We start from the raw sequence: 25,055 nt of genomic DNA on the forward strand, positions 1-25,055 counted from the left end.
TCCTCTCCATTAGACAGACACCCAGAAGCACAGTGTCTCAGATGGTTCCTCTCCATTAGACAGACACCCAGAAGCACAGTGTCTCAGATGGCTCCTCTCTATTAGACAGACACCCCAGAAGCACAGAGTCTCAGATGGCTCCTCTCCATTAGAAAGACGCCCAGAAGCACAGTGTCTAAGATGGCTCCTCTCCATTAGACAGACACCCAGAAGCACAGTGTCTCAGATGGCTCCTCTCTTTTAGACAGCCACCCAGACGCACAGTGTCTCAGATGGCTCCTCTCTATTAGACAGACACCCAGAAGCACAGTGTCTCAGATGGCTCCTCTCTTTTAGACAGCCACCCAGGCGCACAGAGTCTCAGATGGCTCCTCTCCATTAGAAAAACGCCCAGAAGCACAGTGTCTAAGATGGCTCCTCTCTATTAGACAGACACCCAGAAGCACAGTGTCTCAGATGGCTCCTCTCTTTTAGACAGCCACCCAGACGCACAGTGTCTCAGATGGCTCCTCTCTATTAGACAGACACCCAGAAGCACAGTGTCTCAGATGGCTCCTCTCTATTAGACATACGCCCCAGAAGCACAGAGTCTCAGATGGCTCCTCTCCATTAGAAAGACGCCCAGAAGCACAGTGTCTAAGATGGCTCCTCTCCATTAGACAGACACCCAGAAGCACAGTGTCTCAGATGGCTCCTCTCTTTTAGACAGCCACCCAGACGCACAGTGTCTCAGATGGCTCCTCTCTATTAGACAGACACCCAGAAGCACAGTGTCTCAGATGGCTCCTCTCTTTTAGACAGCCACCCAGGCGCACAGGGGTGTCTCAGCCGTCTTGTCTCCATTAGAGACCCATGCACTGGGGTGTCTCAGCTGTCTTGTCTCCATTAGACACCCATGCACTGGGGTGTCTCAGCTGTCTTGTCTCCATTAGACACCCATGCACAGGGGTGTCTCATCTCTCTTGTCTCATTAGACACCCATGCACTAGGGTGTCTCAGCCGTCTTGTCTCCATTAGAGACCCATGCACTGGGGTGTCTCAGCCGTCTTGTCTCCATTAGAGACCCATGCACTGGGGTGTCTCAGCCGTCTTGTCTCCATTAGAAACCCATGCACAGGGGTGTCTCAGCTGTCTTGTCTCCATTAGACACCCATGCACTGGGGTGTCTCAGCCGTCTTGTCTCCATTAGAGACCCATGCACTGGGGTGTCTCAGCCGTCTTGTCTCCATTAGAAACCCATGCACAGGGGTATCTCAGCTGTCTTGTCTCCATTAGACACCCATGCACTGGGGTGTCTCAGCTGTCTTGTCTCCATCAGAGACCCATGCACTGGGGTGTCACAGCCGTCTTGTTTCCATTAGACACCCATGCACTGGGGTGTCTCAGCTGTCTTGTCTCCATTAAAAACCCATGCAGTGGGGTGTCTCATCTCTCTTGTCTCCATTAGACACCCATGCACTGGGGTGTTGCAGCCGTCTTGTCTCCATTAGACACCCCTGCATCTGGCTCTCATGTTTATCCATTCCATTAGTGTCTGTTCTCCATCAGGCAGCCCAGAATTAGAGTGTGCCACGTGTCTTTTCGTCATGAGACAGAGACTGCTGCAGTAGAGACCCTCAACTGTCTCCATTACACCCCTGCATAAGGGTATCTAGTGACTCCTCACGACTAAACAGACGCCGCAGAAGCAGAGTGTCTCAGATGGTTCCTCTCCATTAGACAGACACCCAGAAGCACAGTGTCTCAGATGGCTCCTCTCCATTAGACAGACACCCAGAAGCACAGTGTCTCAGATGGCTCCTCTCTATTAGACAGACGTCCCATACGCACAGTGTCTCACATGGCTCCTCTCTATTAGACAGATGCCCCAGAAGCACAGTGTCTGAGATGACTCCTCTCCATTAGACAGACGTCCCAGAAGCACAGTGTCTGAGATGGCTCCTCTCTTTTAGACAGCCACCCAGACGCACAGTGTCTCAGATGGCTCCTCTCTTTTAGACAGCCACCCATACGCACAGTGTCTCAGATGGCTCCTCTCTATTAGACAGACGTCCCAGAAGCACAGTGTCTCAGATGGCTCCTCTCCATTAGACAGACACCCAGAAGCACAGTGTCTCAGATGGCTCCTCTCTTTTAGACAGCCACCCGGACGCACATTGTCTCAGATGGCTCCTCTCTATTAGACAGACGCCCCAGAAGCACAGTGTCTCAGATGGCTCCTCTCTTTTAGCCAGACGCCCCAGAAGCACAGTGTCTCAGATGGCTCCTCTCCATTAGAAAGACGCCCAGAAGCACAGTGTCTCAGATGGGTCCTCTCCGTTAGACAGACACCCAGAAGCACAGTGTCTCAGATGGCTCCTCTCTATTAGACAGACGCCCCAGAAGCACAGTGTCTCAAATGGTTCCTCTCCATTAGACAGACACCCAGAAGCACAGTGTCTCAGATGGTTCCTCTCCATTAGACAGACACCCAGAAGCACAGTGTCTCAGATGGCTCCTCTCTATTAGACAGACACCCAGAAGCACAGTGTCTCAGATGGCTCCTCTCTTTTAGACAGCCACCCAGTCGCACAGTGTCTCAGATGGCTTCTCTCTATTAGACAGACGCCCCAGAAGCACAGTGTCTCAGATGGCTCCTCTCCATTAGAAAGACGCCCAGACGCACAGTGTCTCAGATGGCTCCTCTCCGTTAGACAGACACCCAGAAGCACAGTGTCTCAGATGGCTCCTCTCCATTAGACAGACACCCAGAAGCACAGTGTCTCAGATGGCTCCTCTCCATTAGACAGACACCCAGAAGCACAGTGTCTCAGATGGCTCCTCTCCATTAGACAGACACCCAGAAGCACAGTGTCTCAGATGGCTCCTCTCCATTAGACAGACGCCCCAGAAGCACAGTGTCATAGATGGCTCCTCTCCATTAGACAGACACCCAGAAGCACAGTGTCCCAGATGGCTCCTCTCCATTAGACAGACACCCAGAAGCACAGTGTCTCAGATGGCTCCTCTCCATTAGACAGACGCCTCAGAAGCACAGTGTCTCAGATGGCTCCTCTCTATTAAACAGACGCCCCAGAAGCACAGTGTCTCAGATGGCTCCTCTCCGTTAGACAGACGCCGCAGAAGGAGAGTGTCTCAGATGGCTCCTCTCTATTCGACAGACGCCCCAGAAGCACAGTGTCTCAGATGGCTCCTCTCTATTAGAAAGACGCCCAGAAGCACAGTGTCTCAGATGGCTCCTCTCCATTAGACAGACGCCGCAGAAGGAGAGTGTCTCAGATGGCTCCTCTCTATTAGAAAGACGCCCAGAAGCACAGTGTCTCACATGATTCCTCTCCATTAGACAGACACCCAGACGTACAGTGTCTCAGATGGCTCCTCTCCATTAGAAAGACGCCCAGAAGCACAGTGTCTCAGATGGCTCCTCTCCATTAGACAGACACCCAGAAGCACAGTGTCTCAGATGGCTCCTCTCTTTTAGACAGCCACCCAGACACACAGTGTCTCAGATGGCTTCTCTCCATTAGACAGACACCCAGAAGCACAGTGTCTCAGATCGCTCCTCTCCATTAGACAGACACCTAGACGCACAGTGCCTCAGATGGCTCCTCTCTATTAGACAGAAGTCCCATACGCACAGTGTCTCAGATGGCTCCTCTCCATTAGACAGACGCCCCAGAAGCACAGTGACTCAGATGGCTCCTCTCAATTAGACAGATGCCTATGTATTAGAGAGCCCTGAGTGTCTCCTCTCTATTAGACATCTCTTCTTGTACATGTCTGAAGTGGTTCCCCTCCCTTAGAGACTACTTCATTTGAGTGTCTCAAGTATCTCAAATAGACATCATTTGGGGGTCACCGGGGATCACAGCTGAGACCCCTGGTTTACCCCTAGCAACTCCTGGCACTGCCTTTGAGATCCCTGGCCTCAGAAATGGCAAAATCAGTCCCAAGAAGACAGTGGTGGCTCATCCTTTTGGGTGTCAAGACTCAAGACCCCTCCCGCCCTGGTTTCTCTTCTCTTTTTGTTTCATTAATAGTGAACAATACTTTTCTAGTATTTATTATTGTGAGACAGACTAGAGCGTCTAAGGTGCTCACACTTGGTGAGCCAAGTGCAGACTCGGGAGTGGGCCCTAGTAGAGTCGATGGCTGGTTCAAGGCCAGCCGGGGGCTCCGGGCCACCTCGGGCTGGAGAAAGGTGGAGCGGCTCTTTGAAGCAGGCAGCACTAGTTCTGCACTGCAGAGGGTGGCAGAGAGCCCCCTGTAGGTGGGTGCAGTGAGTTACTGCATCTGCCAGTGGGGGATTATCTAAGGGGGGCCATGAGACACTTTCCCCCTTGCAGGGATCGATTTTCGGTGGGGGCACACTGACCGTGAGCCACCTTTTTGTAGAACACAGCAGGTGCGCCTCCTCAAAACCTCTTTACTCAGCGAGTATGAGCATGAGTGAGTGAATGTAAGTGAGTATACAGAGTTATGCTTGCAGCCTGCCATGTGCTCTTGCATACTGGTGGTAATTCTTGGCTTATAGGAGCACTCGTGGAAAAATGCTGGCATTGGCGTAACAGAGGTAGATCTTGGCATGCTGGGCAACCATGGTAAATGCTGTTGCTGTCTTTAGTCGGTGTCGGCATTAGACAGGCACCCCCATGTTAGAGTGTCTCAGTCACCCGTCTGTTAGAGTGTCACTAGTGTTCTCTTAGCTTAAGACAGGCACCTCGTTCCAAGTGTCCCCCAAATGCCTTCTCTGCATTAGACATGCACCCTGTGTTAGAGTGTTTCAGGTGTCTTCTTGGCATTAGACAGGCACCCCTGTGTTAGAGAGTCTCATGAGTCTTCTTGGCATTAGGCAGACTACCGAGTTTTAGAGTGTTTGTAATGTCTTCTCTGCACTAGACAGGCACAACCATGGAAGAGTGCCTCAAGTGTCATCTCAGCATTGGATATGCACCCCTGTTTTCTCTGTATTAGACAGGCACTCCTTTTAGAGTGTCTCAGGTGTCTTCTCTGCATTGGACATGCCCCCCTGTGTAAGAGTGTTTTAGGTGTCTTCTCAGTATTAGACACCCCCGTGTTAGAGTGTCTCAGGTGTATTCTCAGCATTAGACAGGCACACTGTATTAGAGCCTCTCAATTGTCTTCTCGACATTAGACAGGTCCCCATGTTGAAGAGGGCCTCAAGTGTCTTCTTGGCATTAGACAGGCGCCCCTGTGTTAGAGTGTCTCAGGTGTCTTCTCTGCATTAGGTAGACTACCGTATTTTAGAGTGTTTGTTGTGTCTTCTCTGAATGTATGAATTCACAGAGCATACGTTAACAATGCATGCCTTTGCAACACAGTTTTTACATCGCCAACATCCTTTACAACGCATACATTTGCATCGCATGCCACTACAATACATTTTTTTAAAAATACGTTTACAACGCATTCAATTACATCGCATTATACATTTACAACGCATTCCATTACAACGCATACTTTTGTATTGCATTTAAGGTAAGTGTTGGATAGTGTAGGTGTAAAAATTACTATTCTAACTCCAGGGGGTGCAACAGTAGGCTAAGTGTTGGATAGTGTAGGGGTAAAAAATACTATTCTAACTCCAGGGGGTGCAACAGTAGGGTAAGTGTTGGATAGGGTAGGGGTAAAAATTACTATTCTAACTCCAGGGGGTGCAACAGTAGGGTAAGTGTTGGATAGTGTAGGGGTACTATGCGTTGTTATGGTATGCATTGTAATGACATGCGATGTAATACCTGCATTGTAGTGACATGCGTTGTAGTGTCATGCGTTGTAGGGACATGCAATGGCATGGCTGCGTTGTAGTGACATGCGTTGTAAAGGCTGTTGCGATGTAATGACTGCGTTGTAAATGTAGTGCGATGTAATGACTGCGTTGTAAAGGTTGTTTCCCGTCTTCTCTGCATTAGACAGGCACACCTGTGGAAGAGTGCCTCAAGTGTCTTCTCTGCATTAGACAGGCACCCCTGTCTAAGAGTGCCTCAAGTGTCTTCTCGACATTAGACATGCACCTCTTGTTAAGAGTTTCTTAACTGTCTTCTCTGCATTAGACAGGCACCCCTTTGTTAGAGTGGCTCAGGCGTCTTCTCGGAATTATTTAGACTACTGTGTTTTAGAATGTTTGTTGTGTCTTCTCTGCATTAGACAGGCACACCTGTCTTAGAGTGTATCTAGTGTCTTTTTGGCTTTAGACATGTACTTCCTTTAGAGTGTTGCTAGTGTCTTCTCTGCTTTAGACAGGCACCCCTGTGTAAGAGTGTCTCAAGTGTCTTCTCAGCATTAAGACACGCACCTCGGTGTCAGAGTGGCTCAGGTGTCTTCTTGGCATTACAAAGGCCTCCCTGCGTTAGAGAGTCTCATTTGTCTTCTTGGCATTAGACAGGCCCCCCTGTGTAAGAGTGTCTCATGTGTCTTCTCGGCGCTAGACTCCCCTGTGTTAGAGTGTCTAAAATGTCTTCTTGGCGTTAGACATGCACCCTCTGTTAGAGTGTCTCAAGTGTCTTCTCAGTTTTAGACAGGCACCCTGTCTTAGAGTGCCTCTAGTGTGTTCTCTGCATTAGACAGGCACTCCTTTTAGAGTGTCTCTATTGTGTTCTCGGCATTAGACAGGCACTCCTTCTAGAGTGTCTCTAGTATCTTCTCAGCATTAGACATTCACTCCTTTTAGAGTGCCTCTAGTGTCTCCTTGGCATTTGACAGGCATCCCTGCGTTAGTCTGTCTCGGGTGTCTTCTCAGCATTAGGTAGACTACCGTGTTTTAGAGTGTTTGTTGTGTCTTCTCGGCATTAGACATGCACAACTGTCTTAGAGTGTCTCTAGTGTCTTCTCAGCATTAGACAGGCACTCCCTTTAGAGTGTCTCTAGTGTCTTCTCGGCATTAGACTGGTGCTTCTTTTTCAGTGTCTCAAGTGTCTTCTCGGCATTAGACAGGCAGCCTGTATTAGACTTTCTCAAGTGTCTTCTCTGCATTATATAGGCCCCCCTGTTAGAGCATCTCAGGTGTCTTCTCGGCATTAGACACCCCCGAGTTTGAGTGTCTAAAGTGTATTCTCAGCATTCGACAGGCACTCCTTCTAGAGTGTCTCAAGTGTCTTCTCAGCATTAGACATGCACCCCTGTGTAAGAGTGTTTCAAGTGTCTTCTATTCATTATACAGGCACCCCTGTGTTAGAGTGTCTCAAGTGTTTTCTCAGCATTAGACAGGCACCCCTGTGTAAGCGTGTCTCAGGTGTCTTCTTGGCATTAGACACCCCCTATGTTTGAGTGTCTAAAGTGTCTTCTCAGCATTCAGCAGGCACTCCTTTTAGAGTGTCTCAAGTGTCTTCTTAGCATTAGACATGCACCCGATATTAGAGTTTCTCAAGTGTCTTCTCAGCATTAGACAGGCACCCCTGTATTAGAGTGTCTCAAGTGTCTTCTCGGCATTAAGACATGCACCCCTGTGTAAGAGTGTCTCAGGTGTCTTCTTGGTATTAGACAGACCTCCCTGCGTTAGAGTGTTTCAGGTGTCTTCTTAGCATTAAACAGGCTTCCCTGTGTAAGAATGTCTCCTGTGTCTTCTCAGCATTAGACCCCATGTTAGAGTGTCTAAAATGTCTTCTCTGTGTTGGACATGCACCCTGTGCTAGAGCGTCTCAAGTGTCTTTCACAGTATTAGACAGGCAACCCGTGTTAGAGTGTCTCTAGTGTCTTCTCGGCATTAGACTGTCGCTCCTTTTAGAGTGTCTCTAGTGTGTTCTCGGCATTAGACAGGCACTGCTTTTAGAGTGTCTCTAGTGTCTTCTCAGCATTAGACAGGCACTCATTTTAGAGTGTCTCTAGTGTGTCCTCAGCATTAAACAGGCACTGCTTTTAGAGTGTCTCTAGTGTCTTTGTAAAACACACAAGATGATGGACGGAATGTTGCACATTGGCAAACATTCACCCCCAGTCACAGATCTGGGTTTAATCCATCGTTATTTTGCTCACCACGCCACCCCAGTTCAGACATGACCATATGCAAATCAGTCTTGACCCTGTGCCTCATGGGTACAGTCCAGCCCAAACTGCCAAGCCATGTCTTCCCTGGACCGGAATAAAGCATCCTAGGACCGGTTTCGGGGTTTCACCCCTCTTCAGCCAGGATAGCTTGACTCCAGTGGCGTAGTGAGCACGGGACCCACGTCTGGGCATACCCTTCCCACATAGGGCGAACAGCAAAACACACAAGATGATGGACGGAACTTTGCACATTGGCAAACATTCACCCCCAGTCACAGATCTGGGTTTAATCCATCGTTATTTTGCTCACCACGCCACCCCAGTTCAGACATGGCCATATGCAAATCAGTCTTGACCCTGTGCCTCATGGGAACAGTCCAGCCCGAACTGACAAGCCATGTCTTCCCTGGACCGGAATCAAGCATCCTAGGACCGGTTTCGAGGTTTCACCCCTCTTCAGCCAGGATAGCTTGACTCCAGTGGCGTAGTGAGCACGGGACCCACGTCTGGGCATACCCTTCCCACATAGGCCGAACAGCAAAGCACACAAGATGATGGACGGAATGTTGCACATTGGCAAACATTCACCCGCAGTCATAGGATTTAGGCCCATATCTCTGTACTGGGGTGAATGTATAACACTGTTCTGCATTCTGTACATCAATAGTTCTTTTTGCAATTGTCACCCCGAGTGGGACGGGTATGCTCAGACGTAAGTCCCGTGCTCTCCATGCCACTGGAATCAAGCTATCCTGGCTGAAGAGGGGTGATAGCCTGAAACCGGTCCTAGGATGCTTGTTTCCAGTTCAAGGAGGACCTAGCCTGGCAGTTCGGGCTGGACTGTTCCCATTGGGCACAGGGTCAAGACTGATTTGCATATGGCTGGGTCCAAACTGGAATGGCATGGTGAGCAATAAAACGATGGATTTAGGCCCAGATCTCTGTACTGGGGTGAATGTATGACATTGTTCTGAATTCTGTCCATCAATTGTTATTTTTGCTCTAGTGTCTTTGTGGCATTACACAGGCACACCTGTGTTAGAGTGTCTCAAGTGTCTTCTTCGCATTAGGTAGACTACTGTGTTTTAGAGTGTTTGTGGTGTCTTCTCTGCATTAGACAGGCACACCTGTGCAAGAGTGCCTCAAATGTCATCTCAGTATTGGACATGCACCCCTGTTTTGGAGTGTTTCTAGTGTCTTCTCGGCATTAGACAGGGACTCCTGTAAGAGTGTCTCTAGAGTCTTCTCTGCATCAGACAGGCACTCATTTTAGAGTGTCTCAAGTGTCTCTTCTGGATTAGAGATCCCCCCACCCCTGTTAGAGTGTCTCAAGTGTCTTCTCGGTATTAGACACCTCTGTGTTAGAGTATCTCTAGTGTCTTCTCGGCATTAGACAGGCCCTCTTTTTAGAGTGTCTCTAGTGTGTTCTTGGTACTCGACATGCACTCCTTTTAGAGTGTCTCCAGTGTCTTCGTGGCATTACACAGGCCCCCCTGTGTTAGAGTGTCTCATTGGTCTTCTCCGCATTAGGTAGACTACTGTGTTTGTATTGTCTTCTCTGCATTAGACAGGCACCCCTGTCTTAGATTGTTTCTAGTATCTTCTCAGCATTATACAGGGACTCCTTTTAGAGTGTCTCAAGTGTCTCCTCGACATGAGACAGGGAGCCTGTATTAGAGTTTCTCAAGTGTCTTCTCAGCATTAGATAGGCCCCCCTGTTAGAGCGTCATAAGTGTCTTCTTGGCATCAGACACCCCTGTGTTGGAGTGTGTAAAGTGTCTTCTCAGCATTAGACAGGCACTCATTTTGGAGTGTCTCAAGTGTCTTCTTAGCATTAGACATGCACCCCATATTATAGTTTCTCATGAGTCTTCTCAGCATTAGACACGCACCCCTGTGTATTAGTGTCTCAAGTGTCTTCTCTTCATTAGACAGGCACCCCTCTGTTAAAGTGTCTCAAGTGTCTTCTCTTCATTAGACAGGCTCCCCTGTGTTAGAATATCTCAAGAATCTTCGCGGCATTAGACATGCACCTCTCTTTTAGAGTGTCTCAAGTGTCTTCTCAGCAATAGACAGGCCCCCCTGTGTTAGAGTGTTTGTAGTGTATTCTCTGCATTAGACAAGCACACTTTTGTAAGAGTGCCTCAAGTGTCTTCTCGACATTAAACATACACTCATGTTAGTGTTTCTTAACTGTGTTCTCAGCATTAGACATGCACCCCTGTGCTAGAGTGTCTCAGTATCTTCTCAGCATTAGACATGCACCCCTGTGCTAGAGTGTCTCTGTAGCTTCTTGGCATTAGACTTGCACCCTGTGTTAAAGTATCTCAAGTGTCTTCTTGGAGTTAGACAGGCCCCCCTGTGTAAGAGTGGCTCAAGTGTCTTCTCTTTATTAGAAAGGCACCCCTGTGTTAGAGTGTCTCGTGTGTCTTCTCAGCATTAGACAGGCACCCCTGTGTTAGATCGTCTCAAGTGTCTTCACAGCCTTAGACAGGCACCTCGTGTTAGATTGTCTCAAGTGTCTTCTCGGCATTAGACCGGCACCCTGTGTTAGAGTGTCTCAAGTGTCTTCTTGGCATTAGACAGGCACCCTTTTGTAAAATTGTCTCAAGTGTCTTTATTTCATTGGACAGGCACCTCTGTGTTAGAGTGTCTCAAGAATCTTCACGGCATTAGACATGCACCCCTCTTTTAGAGTGTCTCAAGTGTCTTCTCAGCATTAGACAGGTCCCTCTGTGTTAGAGTATTTGTAGGGTCTTATCTGCATTCGACAGGCACCCCTTTGTAAGAGAGCCTCAATTGTCTTGTCGACATTACACATGCACCCAGTGTTAGAGTTTCTTAACTGTCTTCTCAGCATTAGACATGCACCCCTGTGTTAGAGCGTCTCAAGTGTCTTCACAGCCTTAGACAGGCACCTCGTGTTAGATTGTCTCAAGTGTCTTCTCGGCATTAGACCGGCACCCTGTGTTAGAGTGTCTCAAGTGTCTTCTTGGCATTAGACAGGCACCCTTGTGTAAAAGTGTCTCAAGTGTCTTTATTTCATTAGACAGGCACCTCTGTGTTAGAGTTTCTCAAGAATCATGCACCCCTCTTTTAGAGTGTCTCAAGTGTCTTCTCAGCATTAGACAGGTCCCTCTGTGTTAGAGTATTTGTAGTGTCTTATCTGCATTCGACAGGTACCCCTTTGTTAGAGAGCCTCAATTGTCTTGTCGACATTGCACCCCGTGTTAGAGTTTCTTAACTGTCTTCTCAGCATTAGACATGCACCCCTGTGTTAGAGTGTCTTAAGTGTATTCTCGACAATAGACAGGAACCCCTGTGTGTTTCGGTGTCTATTCTCCTTGAGACAGCCCAGCATTAGAGCGTCCCAATCGTCGCATCTTCCTTGGACAGACACCCTTGCATTGAGCGCCTCTTCTGTCTCCACCTACCCTTTAGACATCCCAGCTTTAGAGTGCCTCTCGTGTGCGGGTTTACTGTGCTCTGCAGAGGTTCACGACTTCTAGGCGCCTCGAGTCTCTCGAGCGTCTCACGCAGGGCGAGGCGCATTCAGTCTTAGTTCATGGCTGTCAAGAGAGATGTAAATTGATCCCTCGGATTACAATGTGTGATCCTGGGACGTTGCCGCACCTCCCCGGGTCTGAGCTCAATCTGTGCCAATCTAGAAAATTTAGTTACACAATGCTGGGCGCTAAATACAAAAATAGATTTTTTTTTTTTAAACGAACAGAAAGACTTCCTCGCACTCAGATCTCAAACACTTTAGTGTCATAAATGTAGAAAAGGCCGTTTTTGTAAAGTAACCTTTAAATGTTTGCCGCAGTCTTTGGTTCAAGGGGTACGGACCAAACATGCCTTGTTTGTCGCCCACCAGCTCATCTCACTCACCTGCAGTCCGTCACTCATGAGCGTTACTCACTCACCTGCAGTCCGTCACCCATTAGCGTTACTCACTCACCTGCACTCTCTCACTCATTAGCGATACTTATTCACCTGCACTCGCTCATGACCTCTCCTCACCTACAATTACCTACATACAGTCTTTCACGGAGGTGCTCGCGTCCCTCCACTGCAGTCTGTCACCTACAGCGTCTCCCTCACCTGCAGTCGGTCACTCATGAGCTCTAGTCACTCACCTGCAGTCTGTCACTCATGAGCTCTAGTCACTCACTCGCAGTTTGTCTTTTAGTGGTTTCACCCTTAAGCTGGAGTCTGTCACTGGCATCACCTCCCTCACTCGTGAGCGCTACTCAGTCACCTGCAGTCTGTCACACACTCGCCGGTTGTCGTTTTGGTGTTTCCCCCTTGAGTTGGGGTATGTCACTCGCCTGCAGTCTGCCATTCACAGACTCTCGCTGATCTGTTTCTGACTGTCAGTCACGGTCTCCCAGCCTCACTCACCTGCAGTCTGTCACTGACGGCCTCCCAGCCTCACTCATCTTCAGTCTGTCACTCACTGTCTGGCCTCACTCACCTACAGTCTGACACTCACGGCTTCCCTGCCTCACTCACCTGCAGTATGTCACTCAGTCGCAGTTTGTGGTTTATGGTTTTTCCCCTTAAGCTTGAGTCTGTCACTCCCGTGTAGTCTGCCATTCACAGTCTCTCACTCACCTGCACTCACGGCCTCTCAGACTCACTCACCTGCAGTCTGTCACTCACGGCCTCTCAGACTCACTCACCTGCAGTCTGTCACTCACGGCCTCCCAGCCTCACTCACTTGCAGTCTGTCACTCAAGGCCTCCCAGCCTTACTCACCTGCAGTCACTCTCGCCTCTCACTCCTGGTGTCCGGCTGTCTTTGCAGACTTCCCTCCTCCTGGTGGCTCAGGCACCTGTGTGTGCTGCGGCGTTGTACACTCCCCTCGCCACAGCAACTGTTGCTAACAGCGTGTGGGCGACTGCAAAGCACACACACAAACCGCCCGCAGACAGACAGACAGACACTGCCTCTGCACAGTACACTCTTCCTACACACAAACACACACACACACCTGCACACACACACAAACCGACCAAAGACAGACATTCAGACACACACACACACACTGCCTCTCCGCTTTCCCCTCGGTCCACTCCACACACACACACCGTCCTCGGCCGCCTGTGAACTACACACACACCTCCCGCAGACAAACAGACACACCCTGCCTCTGCACTGCCCCCTCTGTTCACACACACACCGTCCCCGGCCGCCTGTGAACTACACACTCCACTTATACAGAAACCCGCCACAGCCTCCTCTGCACAACTCCTCTCTCCACACACAGAACACAACCACGGCTGCCTCTGCACTACACACCTCTCCACAGACACACACGTACCAACAACAGCCTCCCGTGCACTACACACCTCTTCACACACAGAAAATACAGACACCTCAGTACGACTCCTCTCTATAGACACAGAAAAACACAACCACAGCCTCCTATGTACTTCCCCTCTCTCCACACACAGAAAAACACAACCACAACTGCCTGTGTACTACTCCTCTCTATACATACAGAAAAACACAACCACAGCCCCCTGTGTACTACTCCTCTTTCCACACACAGACACCAGCCACAGCTACCTGTGGACTACTCATCTCTTCAAACACCGAGACACAACCACAGCCCCCTGTGTAATACTCCTCTCTCCACACACAGAAAAACACAACCACAGCCCCCTGTGTAATACTCCTCTCTCCACACACAGAAATCGGCCACAGCTGTGTGTGTACTGCATGCACACCTCTTCACACACAGATAAAAAACACACAACTACACCCACCTGTCTACTACTCCTCTCTACACACACAGAAAACCACAACCACAGCCACCTGTGTACTACGCATTCATTGACAGATGCAAAAAATACCAGCCACAACCTCCTGTGTACTACTCCTCTCTCCACACACACAAAAGCACAACCCCAGCCGCCTGTATTAAAACATCTCTTCACACACAGACACCAGCCACAGCTACCTGTGTACTACTCCTCTCTCCACACACATGAAATCACAGCCTTCACACACACAAAAAAAACCACAGCCGCCTGTGTACTATACGCCTCTTCATACGCAGAAACCAGCCACAGGTGCCTGCACTACATGCCCCTTCACACACAAAAAACAGCCACAGCCACAGCCACTTGTGTACTTCCGATCTCTCCATCCACACAAAAATGCAACTACAACTGCCTGTGTACTACATGTCTCTTCACACACACACACGCACACACACACACACAGACACACACAGAAATCAGCCATATACACCTTTGCCCTTCACACCTCTTCACACAGAGAAACCAGCCACAGTCGCCTGTGAACTACACACCTCTTCACACACACAAAAACACAGCTACAGCTGCTTGTGTACTGTCCCTCTCTCCACACACACATACAAAAACACAACTACAGCTGCCTGTGCACTACATTTCTCTATATACACACAGAAGCCTGCTACAGCCACCTGTGTACTACTCCTCTCTCCAACACACAGAAACCAGCCACAGCCGCCTGTATACTACTCCTCACTCCACAAACACAAAAACACAACCACAGCCTCATGTGTACTACTCATTTCTCCACACACACACAAAAACACAACCACAGTCGTCTGTGCACAACACATCTCTCCGCAGGCACACAAATGCCAACCACAGTCTCCTGTGTACTACACACCTCTTCACAAACCATTAATAGTCACCTGTGTACTACTCCTCTCTCCACACAGACAAAAACACAACCACAGCCACCGGTGTACTACTCCTGTCTCCACACACAAAAACACAACCACAGCAGTCTGTGTACTACTCCTCTCTCCACACACATAAAAACATAACCATGGCTGCCTGTTCACTACACATCTCTCCACAGACACAAACATACCAACCACAGCCTCCTGTGCACTTCATGTCTCTCCATACACAGAAACCAGCCAAAGCCTCCTGTATACTACTCCTTTCTCCACACACACAAAAACACAACCACAGCCGCCTATGTACTACACAACTCTCCACAGATACACAAATATGAACCACAGCCTCCTTTGCACTACACACCTTTTCCCACACAAACCAGCCAAAGCCACCTGCACTACACATCTCTTCACACACACACAAACACAACCACAGCCTCCTGTACACTACATGCCTCTTCACACATAGAAACCAGCCACAGCCACCTGTATACTTCTCTCTCCACACACACAAAAACACAACCACAACTGCCTGTGTACTACGTGTCTTTTTACACAAACACATAGAAACCAGCCACAGACACATGTGCACTACACAACTCTTCACACGATGAAAACAGCCACAGTCGCCTGTGTACCATACGCCTCTTCACACACAGAAACCAGCCACAGATGCCTCTGCCCTACACACCTCTTCACACAGAGAAACCAGCCACAGCAGCCTGTGAACTACATACCTCTTCACACACACAAAAACACAACTACAGCTGCCTGTGCACTACGCGTCTCTACATGCATACAGAAACCAGCTACAGCTGCCTGTGCACTGCAAGCCTCTACACACACAGAAACCAGCCACAGCCGGCCGTGCACTACACACCTCTACTCACACAAAAATCCAGCCACAGCTGCCTGTGTACTACACACCTTTTGACACACACAAAAACACAACTACATCTGCCTATATACTACTTCTCTCTCCACACACATACATAAACACAACTACATTCGCCTGTACACTACACATCTATACGCACACACAGACACCAGCCACAGCCACCTGTTTTCTACTCCTCTCTCCACACACACAAAAACATAACCACAGCCTCCTGTGTACTACTCCTCTCTCCACACACACACACAAAAAGACAACCACAGCCACCTGTGCACCACACATTTCTCCACAGACATACACAAATATCAACCATAGCCTCCTGTGCAGTACACACCTCTTCACACACAGAAACCAGCCACAGTTGCCTGTTTACTACTCCCCTCTCCACATTCACAAAAACAGAACCACAGTCGTATGTGTACTACTTTTCTTTCCACACACACTGAAACACAACCACAGCCGTATGTGTACTACTCTTCTCTCCACACACAGAAACCTCCCAAAGCCACCCGTTTACTACTTCTCTCTCCACATGTAGTAGACAGCTGCCTGTCTAAAGCAGGTGAGACTGTAGTCCCCATTTGTGCTTGGGCCCACGGAGGCCACTATGGGTAGCAAAGACCCCACACACACATCAACCAAAACTGCAGCCGGAAAAATTCAACCCACTTCTCAAACGACAACGCCAGAATGGCCTGATCAAACACCCAGGAACAACTGCACGGCCAATCCCTGGAAGGCACTGCACAAGTCCAAGCAAAAAAATACAAGGGCCACACACTCCAGCAACTCAGGAAACTGAACCAGAGTCATTTTACCTCACACCAGAGGAATGGGAAGAACTGGTAGCCTCATACTCCCTTGCCCCTCAAGTTGAACCTCAAGGAAGAAATAGCTCTCCAAGGTTTATTACCAAACAGGACAAACTGCAGGAAAAAAAAGACATTTGGACCACACTGCTGCACACAATGCAAATGACTGTAAATGCCATGCAATACCAATCAGACAAGATGGATATCCAACTGTCAGTCCTGAATTTGCTTTCGATCTTCGTCGCAAACATCGACGACAAACTGGCAGATCTCAACAACTCGATCAGAAGGGCACAATTGGAGACACAATTTACACAGGCTAGCTGCACCTGTGTAACAATGGTAGACAAGCTGGCAACTCTACCAACAGCACTGGACAATCCCTTTTCTGACATAAGGCACGCTGTGACACGCAAACCAGCGAAAAGATCAGCTCCCATGAGAAATGTCGAGCAACAAGCAACAAACTTAACAACTCATGATCTAACCCAGTCTTCTCTGGATCTGACATCAGAAGAAAGGCCGCCAGAGGAGGCCGTGGACCCGAAAAGAATAGACTCAAATAACCTAATAAGTCAAAGATCCCCAACATCCTCAAAGAGCAATACAGTACTCAAAAGCAAATCCCCTGAATAAAGTGTCCCAACAACTAGTGTGCAATCCTCCAAACAGCAGAGGAGGTGATGTGATAGAGCCCGACCAAGAGTCATTAGAATGCCTGACTCGGAAAGAGGGGACAGAAGCAACAGGAAGCATTTCCTCTAACATATCTACAAGTGGCGGTGCTTACCCCAAGAGCGAAGTCTGGAAAGGCAGAGGTCACACACAAGGGGGTACAATCATAACAGGCCCTCGTACCAAGACAGATCCAGCATGTGAAAAGTGCCCACACGGTCCAGCAATAACAACATCAAGCGAATCCACAGAGTCAGCGGATGAATTATTAGCTAAACAGGGCACATCAACCAAACAAAAAGCGCATCTGGGCTCTACAATTGTGTTCCATCCCGAGTACAAATCAAAGGGATGGGTCGACTGTTAGAATCCGGGTTCTCTGGTTGGCACAGGTAGGTACTTGTGACAAGCAGGGGACCTTTCCTTTAGTTAGGGTAAGGGGTTACACTCCTAAAATAACCCCTGCTCACCCTCTAGGTTGCTTGGCGCGAGCAGACAAGGCTCATCTCAGAGCGTTATAGGTTAAGCATTTGTGAACACATACAGTAACCAAGTGACAACACTACAAATGGACACCACACAGGTTTTATATTAAAAATAAGGATTCTTTATATAGAGTTACCACAAGAGCATTAAACGACAAAAATACACAATACTGTTACTTTAGATGGTAGAAGTTTGCTTAGTTCTCTTAAGTTCTTAAATGCAACACTTTAAGTCAATGTACCTTTTAGATGCGACACGCAGGGCAACTAAAGTGTTGCAACGTTGTTGATGCGATGAAGTTTTTGGTGCAAAGAAATAAAGACGTGAAGATCTTCCAGATGCGTTACGCTTCTCCGATGTTGCGAGAAGACTCGACTCGATGCGTCAGCTGCAGCGGCGTCACTCTTTACGCGATGTGACTACAGCGGCCTTGGCAGCGGCACTCTTCTCCGACGTTTGCGAGACGCTTCCGCTCGATGCGATGTTGCAGCGGCGACACCCCTTTACGTGATGCGACGACAGCAGCTCCGACGGCGGCACGCTTCTCCGTGGATGCAAGGCGCTTTTCTTGATGCGGTGCAATGCGACAGCTACGATGGCTGCGATGGCGACACGCTTCTTCTTCGATGCGAGACTCATCTCTGGATGCGGTGCGATGCGTCAGCTACAATGGCTGCGATGGCGACACGCTTCTTCGGCGTTGCAAGACACTTCTTGGCTGATGCGAGATGCTGCAGCGGCGACACCCTTTACGTGATGCGACAACAGCAGTTCTGACGGCGGCACGCATCTCCTCCTTGAGTCGCGCTTCCAGCTCCTTGCGACACGCAGTCCCTCAGAAGGCCCAACCACAGCAGCAGGCACTTCCAAAGAACTTTGGGGAGCTGGGGGGTGAAGTCTGTTGTTCCTGAGACTTCAGCAGGAGGCAAGCTCTATTCCAAGCCCTTGGAGATCTTCTTAAGCACAAGTTGAAATAAAGTCTTTGTAGTCTTTCTCCTCTCCTTCAGCAGCAAGGCAACCACTGCAGGCCAATCCCCCAGGTCAGGGACAGTACTCCTCCTTACAGCTTTCCCGGTTCCTTCTCCTCAGGCAGAGGTTCTTCTTGTCAAGCAAGATCTAATTTCTTGGGAGCAGGGTCCCAATACGAATACCCCTAATTCCTTTGTTCCTCTGGGGTAGAGGGGCCTTTGCCCAGTCCAAACCAGTTCCTGAGCACTTTGTTGACATGACTCTGACTTTCTATTCAGGGTGCAGGGCAGAGACATCAGCCGCTCCACAGGAGGTGGAGCCAGCATTGTGGTGGAAGAGCACAGCCCTATTCAGAGTCCAGGTGCACTCCTCCCACCCATCTGGATGTCAATCTCTCTATTCACCACCAGGCTACCTAGCCCTGCCCCTCTGGGTTTCCCCAGCCCTGTCACTCACACAAACCAGACAGGCAGATACACATCATAGCAGAGGCGGGCTGAAATGGTTAGGCAAGCAAACACCAACTTTTTAAAAGTGGTATTTGCAAACACAGAATATTAAAATAAACTTTACTAAAAGATTTATTTTATTATTCTGAGTTCAGGCATACTAAACTCGATTCTCTACCATGTTCCCTGGGTCTGTTAGGATCATAGGATGTAACAATTCTGACAGCCCATTCTGGCCTATGGGAACAGGTAGCCTTGCAATAGTGAAAAACGAAAAATGGCTGTAATTCACTATTAGGACATGCCACACACATCAGGGCTTGTCCTACCTTATGCTTACAATGCACCCTGCCCTTGGGCCTATCATCGGGGTGAATAATATGAAGTTAAGGGAAGGTTTAGTGACTGGGAAGTGGGTGCACTTGCCCAGTCAGCATGACAGTACCAGACTGCACGCAGGTTCTGGAATGGCAGACCTGGTTGGCACAACCAGTGCTGCAAGCCCACCAGCAGCATTTGTATTTACAAGCCCTGGGCACTCCTGGTGCACTTTACTGGGGTCTGACAGTAAACCAAATAAGCCAATCATGGAATCCAACCAACATATACATTTTTACAGTGGGGAGAGCATATGGACTTTAGCTCTGATCAGCAGTGGTAAAGTGCCCAGAGTCATAAAACAGCCAACAACAGGTCAGAAAAAATGCAGGAGGAAGGCAAAAAGTTTAGGGATGACCCTGCAAAAAGGGCCAAGTCCAACATCGACATATTAAATAGAGGAAACATCTTACACCTACAATGGTCCTTCAGCAGTTTTTAGAACCTAAAAATCAACGACCTGGAGTCAATTGAATTTGTTGAGTCTCCAGACCAACCGGGAGTGGAAGCGACTAAAACAGTTTGGGCCACACCAGGCCTAGCCGATAAAGTTCTAAAAGAACATTAAACTCAATGCCTGGGGCATTAAGCTATGGCCCTTTACCAAACCAAGATACCCGGAGCCCCTAACTGCCAACACAGAAAACCAAAAAGAAACTGGGCAGGCCCAACCGAGCACACGGTCATACTCAGTGCTGAGAGGAGCCCGCAGCAAAAGTCCCGAGAGCAAAGATCTCAGAGTGCAGCAGACTCACAGGACAAATATAACCAAAAGTACAGTCCCACAAGAGTGGAGTTGGTTATCTAAGACCAAAAACAGTAAAAGTCCAAATCCGTGACATACTAATCTCACCGCACCTAAAAAATAAAAAATAAATTATTCTTTTCACCTGGAACATCAACGGCATGGGAGGTAAGACTCTGGACCCAGAACTACAATCTTACCTCCAAAATTGTGATTTAGTCTCACTCCAAGAGTCTTGGTACGAATCACCAACAGCCCCACAGGGATTCAACTTGCACTTCCTACCGGCTATAAAGAGCGCCGAATTTGGCCATAGTAAGGGAGGCCTTGTCACATACAGCTCTATAAAGAATATTTACGCAATGGAGCCAATGACGCACAATTTAGCACCCCAAATACTATGCAAGCACTTTGAATCACCTCACAGGGGATGGATAAAAATGAGCAGCTAATCCTTATAAACCTCTATTTACACCCGTGTGACAGAACTAAAGGCAGCCAGCAGCTGAAGGAGGAACTAGTGAAAATTCTAACAGAAGAGCAAACTAACAGCCTGATCGTCACTGGGGACTTCAATTTAAACATGTTCAGGAACACAGCTGAGACACCCACATGGAGGAGGACCAGTTCGTATGGGATGCAGCAACACAAGACAACAACTCAGGCGGAAGACGCACGAAAACAGCTCAGAAGCTTCTAGTGACCCTGGAGCAGCTGGGCTTTCGAGCACTAAATGGAAGATTTCCAGGAGACCGCCCAGAGACAGCAACATTCCATAATGCAGTAGTAAGTACAACAATGTATTATACATTTACCTCCCACTGTATGTTCCCAAAAGTAATGGATTACCATATCGGAACCTCAGACTACAGCGATCATCTACCGCAGGAAAAAACATCATCCACACCCCAATCATTGTCCGTAAACGCACACTGCCTGGAATATACATCTAACGAGAAAAGAGTAAAATGCAAAACAGGTGACCCCGAAGGCCTCCTCTCCTTCGCAAGGCAACTTCTTGAAGAAGCACACGCGGCAGAGCCTGATGAAATGGGAAGCTGGGAGGCGTTTACAAAAAACCTAGGAAATAAATATGGGGTAAAAAAGGGGAACCATCAGAACAAGAGATCAGTTTACCCTCAAAACAAACGCCCCTATTCCAACATTGGAAATAATACACAACTGAAAAAGCTCAAGGCTCTGATAAATCACGCCCTTCGGAGATTGGAGAAAGGCGGCCTGGACCCCACAGCCTGGCAAGAATTGAGGCAATTAAAAGCTAATCGCAAGAAACTAACCTGGTGCCTCAAAAAAGAAGCTGACGAGGGTCTCTGGGCTAAACCTTTGCATGACATCCAAAACAATAACAGCTCACAATTTTGGCAAAAGGTCAACACTCTTGCCAACCCGTTGAACCAAGGCATCAACTCGCACATAACAGAAGAGGCATGGACAATCTTCCTTCACACCCATTTCAACAAATATCGAGGAACCAACCCTGTATAAACAACCTCTCGCCCGAATTGGAAGTATCAACATCTCAAATTGATTCCAATATAACACTGGAACAGCTCTTTACAATCACAACCACATACATTTGTAAAAGAATTTCCGAAGGTAGGCGCGAGGGAGCTCCAGGACCAAATGGGATCCCGCCTATATTGTTCAAACAAGACCCGGAATTCTGGGCCTCAGTACAAAAACCAACTTTCAAAACAATCCTGCAAACATCAACAATACCATCATCACGGAGGAGCTCGATCATTCCACCTATTTGCAAAAAATGCAATAGGAATAACCCAAAAAGGTACCGGTGGGTAGCTTTATTGGATAATGAAGCTAAATATTAAGCAGGATTACTCCAACAAGAACTAACGACCTGGGTGCAAGTAAAACTGGGCGCAGGAGACCACCTGTGAGAAGTTGGCCTGGTATATGATGCTCACTAGTTAAAGTGATCACCTTGTACCATGCCAAGCAACCCTTACGGTGTGGTTGTAAGTCAACCTTTTCGGACCAGCTGCCCTAGTGGTAGCGTAGGCTAAGCAGTCTTTGAGGCTAAACTCGTGAAACGTGTTAAGCAGGCTGTTTTACCAAATGTAACCCCCCTTTATACCAATGAAAGGACACCACACAGATATATATTGAAAATATATATGTATTTATTTCTCAAAGTATCCCCTAGACTCTTTATGAGCACAGGAGCACAAATCGTTAAACAAGAATACGTTAGAATACACAGAAGTTGCACTTTATATGGATAGGCCCTGGTGGCCGCTCGAACCATATACTAAAATAGTGGTATAAGTACCACGAACAGAAAAGGGAAAAGGCCTAGGGCCTCTAGAATCGCTGGGCCTACAAGGAGCTAACTTTAGTTAGTGACCAGGAGGTCCACGGGTTGCGTGTGCAGAGCAAATAGTCACACGCAAGCTCCCATAGGTTTTCAATGGGAGCGTAAAAGTTACAAAGTTACTGCAAAAAGGATCTTCCGGATGGACTATGAACTCAAGATTGGAAACACAGACACTAGAGATGTTACTCTACACCTGGGCACCGGAGTGCCAGCTTTACCTCACCCACAGGAAGCGGGTGCATAGGTCTCGAAGTGCGTCGGGTTTCTTCTCTCTGTTCAATGGAGCCTGAAGACAAAGATGCTGCAGGCGGTCGGTCCGGAAGAGATGCGGTGGATCCAAGAGTGGATCGGAGTTGTAGAAGACCTGTAAGCAGAGGGGACAGTGTTCACAGTCACTAGCCAGTGACCAGCGTGGCACCAGGTGGGTACCAGGCGATGTTGGGTGCAAACAGGAAGAAAGGTGCAGCTTGTCTCTGCAGCCACGTGGTCCCTGAAGGTCGACGACGTCCAGGAGTCGGTTCACGAGCTGTCCCACGCAAATTCTCGCTGTCAGCGCTGTCGGCGACTTGATCGAAGCAAACAAGCCTTGGCAAAAGCAATTGTTGTGGAAAACAAAATAAGCTGATGGTTCTGACCAGCAAGGTCAGAGGGACTGCTCCTTTGGAGGGGAGCAAGGGCCAGTCAGGAGCAACCAGACCAGCGGTGTATTTTTTGAAGTTTGTCGCCAAGATGGCCACTAGCCAGTGGGCCAGCAACCGGTTAGGCGCGTAGAGTGGCAAAATGCAGAAGGGCCCCACGCAGATCGTGGAGATGCTGGAGGGCTCACCTTTAGTGCAGATGCTGCTCGAGGGTTGGGCTTCTCAGATCCCAAAGCACAACTTGGAGGGAGCCTCGGTTGTTGCACTTGCAGCTTGTCGTGGTCGTTTCAAGATGGCTGGCTCCACGTGTCTCGTTCCCTCCACGGGTCTCTCTTTTTCAGGGACTGTGGATCGGGCGGTGAGAGGTCTGGAGGTCCAGGTCTTGTCAGTCTCTGGGCTCGGGCTCCAGCGGGAGGCGGCGGCAAAGCAGACGTTCATTCGCTGGATGGTGCTTGCATTAGCAAGTTGGTCACTCCCTGACCACAGGGGAGATTGGCTTCAGTCCTCTGTGCGGCAGAGCGTCGAAGTTCCCGTCTTCTTCTTAGTTTCAAGTTGATTCCAGGATGTCTGAAGTCTTAGGACACAGCTCCTACCTTTATTCGGATTCTAGGGGCCGGACTACCTGCTAGGTCCCTCCCTAAGGGTGGGACCAGGAAGGGGGGTGGTTACACCCCCAATCCTTTGTCCAGCTCACCCCAGGTCCAGGGCTGGTGTGCCCCAGGACCGGTTTGAACTGGCATATGCACCGAGGCTCCTTGTGAGCCTCAGGCATGTCTGGTTCCTTTCAAGCCCTACCTGACCAATACACAAAATCCTGTCTGGGGTGGTGCACGCACCTCCCCTGGCAGGAAACCCTTTGTCCACACCGCCCAAGCTGGAAGGACTCCCAGCAGCAGGAGGGCAGACTTGTGTCTGTGGTGGCAGCATCCATTTTGTGGAGCTGAGGCTATGTCTGATTTTACCCGGGTTTCAGGTACTGTACATGTCGTGTCCCTCTAGAAGGATGGAATGCTAACCCCGTCGCCAGAATTGGCGAGGGGTTAGTATTCCAATTCGTATGACACCTTACTCGACATGTTTTGATAAAGCCAAACCAAAGTTAGCATTTAACCGCAGGGTCCATAATGCACTTAAGAGTATATGGTATGACGATATCTGGAAACAGTAGAAGGAAGTGGTTCCGACCACTGCAGACAGGCTCAGCTCATGCCAGAGCACCATCTCACATGGAACCAAGCACTCTGCCTTCAGGATTGTTAAGGCCTGCCATAGGAGTGACTTATAGGTTAACATGTGTCCCATTTAAGGTTAGGTATAGGCATACTACACCTAAGTAAGAGGTGGTTACACCAACTTACCCCAGCTGAGTGATCAGCCAGTTGTGTCAAATTTGTTAGGCCAAGCCTGGGGTGGCATAATACATGCTTCAGCCCCTGGCAGGCCTTAGATACACCAATGCCCTGGGTACCTAGTGTACACTGGTACAGGGGCTCACAGGGTGATCCACTTCCAATTGGTTATGCACCTAGGGTGCATAGTGTAAATTTAGTAGAGAGAACAGCAGGCTGGGGGTCTGATTGGCAGGCCCACAGCCTCAATATGTCAAAAACCAGTGAAGCAAAAAGCAAAAATTTGGGGTGACCATAGGATAGCAGACCCTACTCTCCTACACAACCCCCCCCCAAACGCAGGGACATTAAACTAGCCTTGACCAGTCTCGTCTTCATGTCCTAAGTGGAAGTACCTGGAGAGACCATCTGCATTCCCATGGTCAGTACCTGGCCGGTGCTCCACTGTAAAGTCCATCCCCTGTAGGGAAATGGACCACCTAAGCAGTTTGGGGTTTTCACCCTTCATCTGATTTAGCCACAAGAGGGGCTTATGGTCGGTCTGAATCTTGAAGTGAGTGCCAAACAAGTATGGCCTCAGCTTCTTCAGGGCCCACACCACAGCAAAGGCCTCC

General features: G+C 48.8%; 1 protein-coding gene across 1 annotated transcript in view; it reads right to left on the reverse strand.

The window, feature by feature from the left end:
• Window positions 1-12,861, reverse strand: part of LOC146859467 (uncharacterized) — a 72,529-nt gene extending 59,668 nt beyond the window's left edge. The window contains exon 1 of the mRNA XM_085646987.1: window positions 12,766-12,861. The gene's annotated coding sequence lies outside the window, so the exon portion shown is untranslated. The remainder of the gene's footprint in view (window positions 1-12,765) is intronic.
• Window positions 12,862-25,055: the final 12,194 nt, after the last annotated feature.

Source organism: Triturus cristatus, chromosome 3_2 (assembly GCF_964204655.1).
Source record: "Triturus cristatus chromosome 3_2, aTriCri1.1, whole genome shotgun sequence".
Taxonomy (NCBI): domain Eukaryota; kingdom Metazoa; phylum Chordata; class Amphibia; order Caudata; family Salamandridae; genus Triturus; species Triturus cristatus.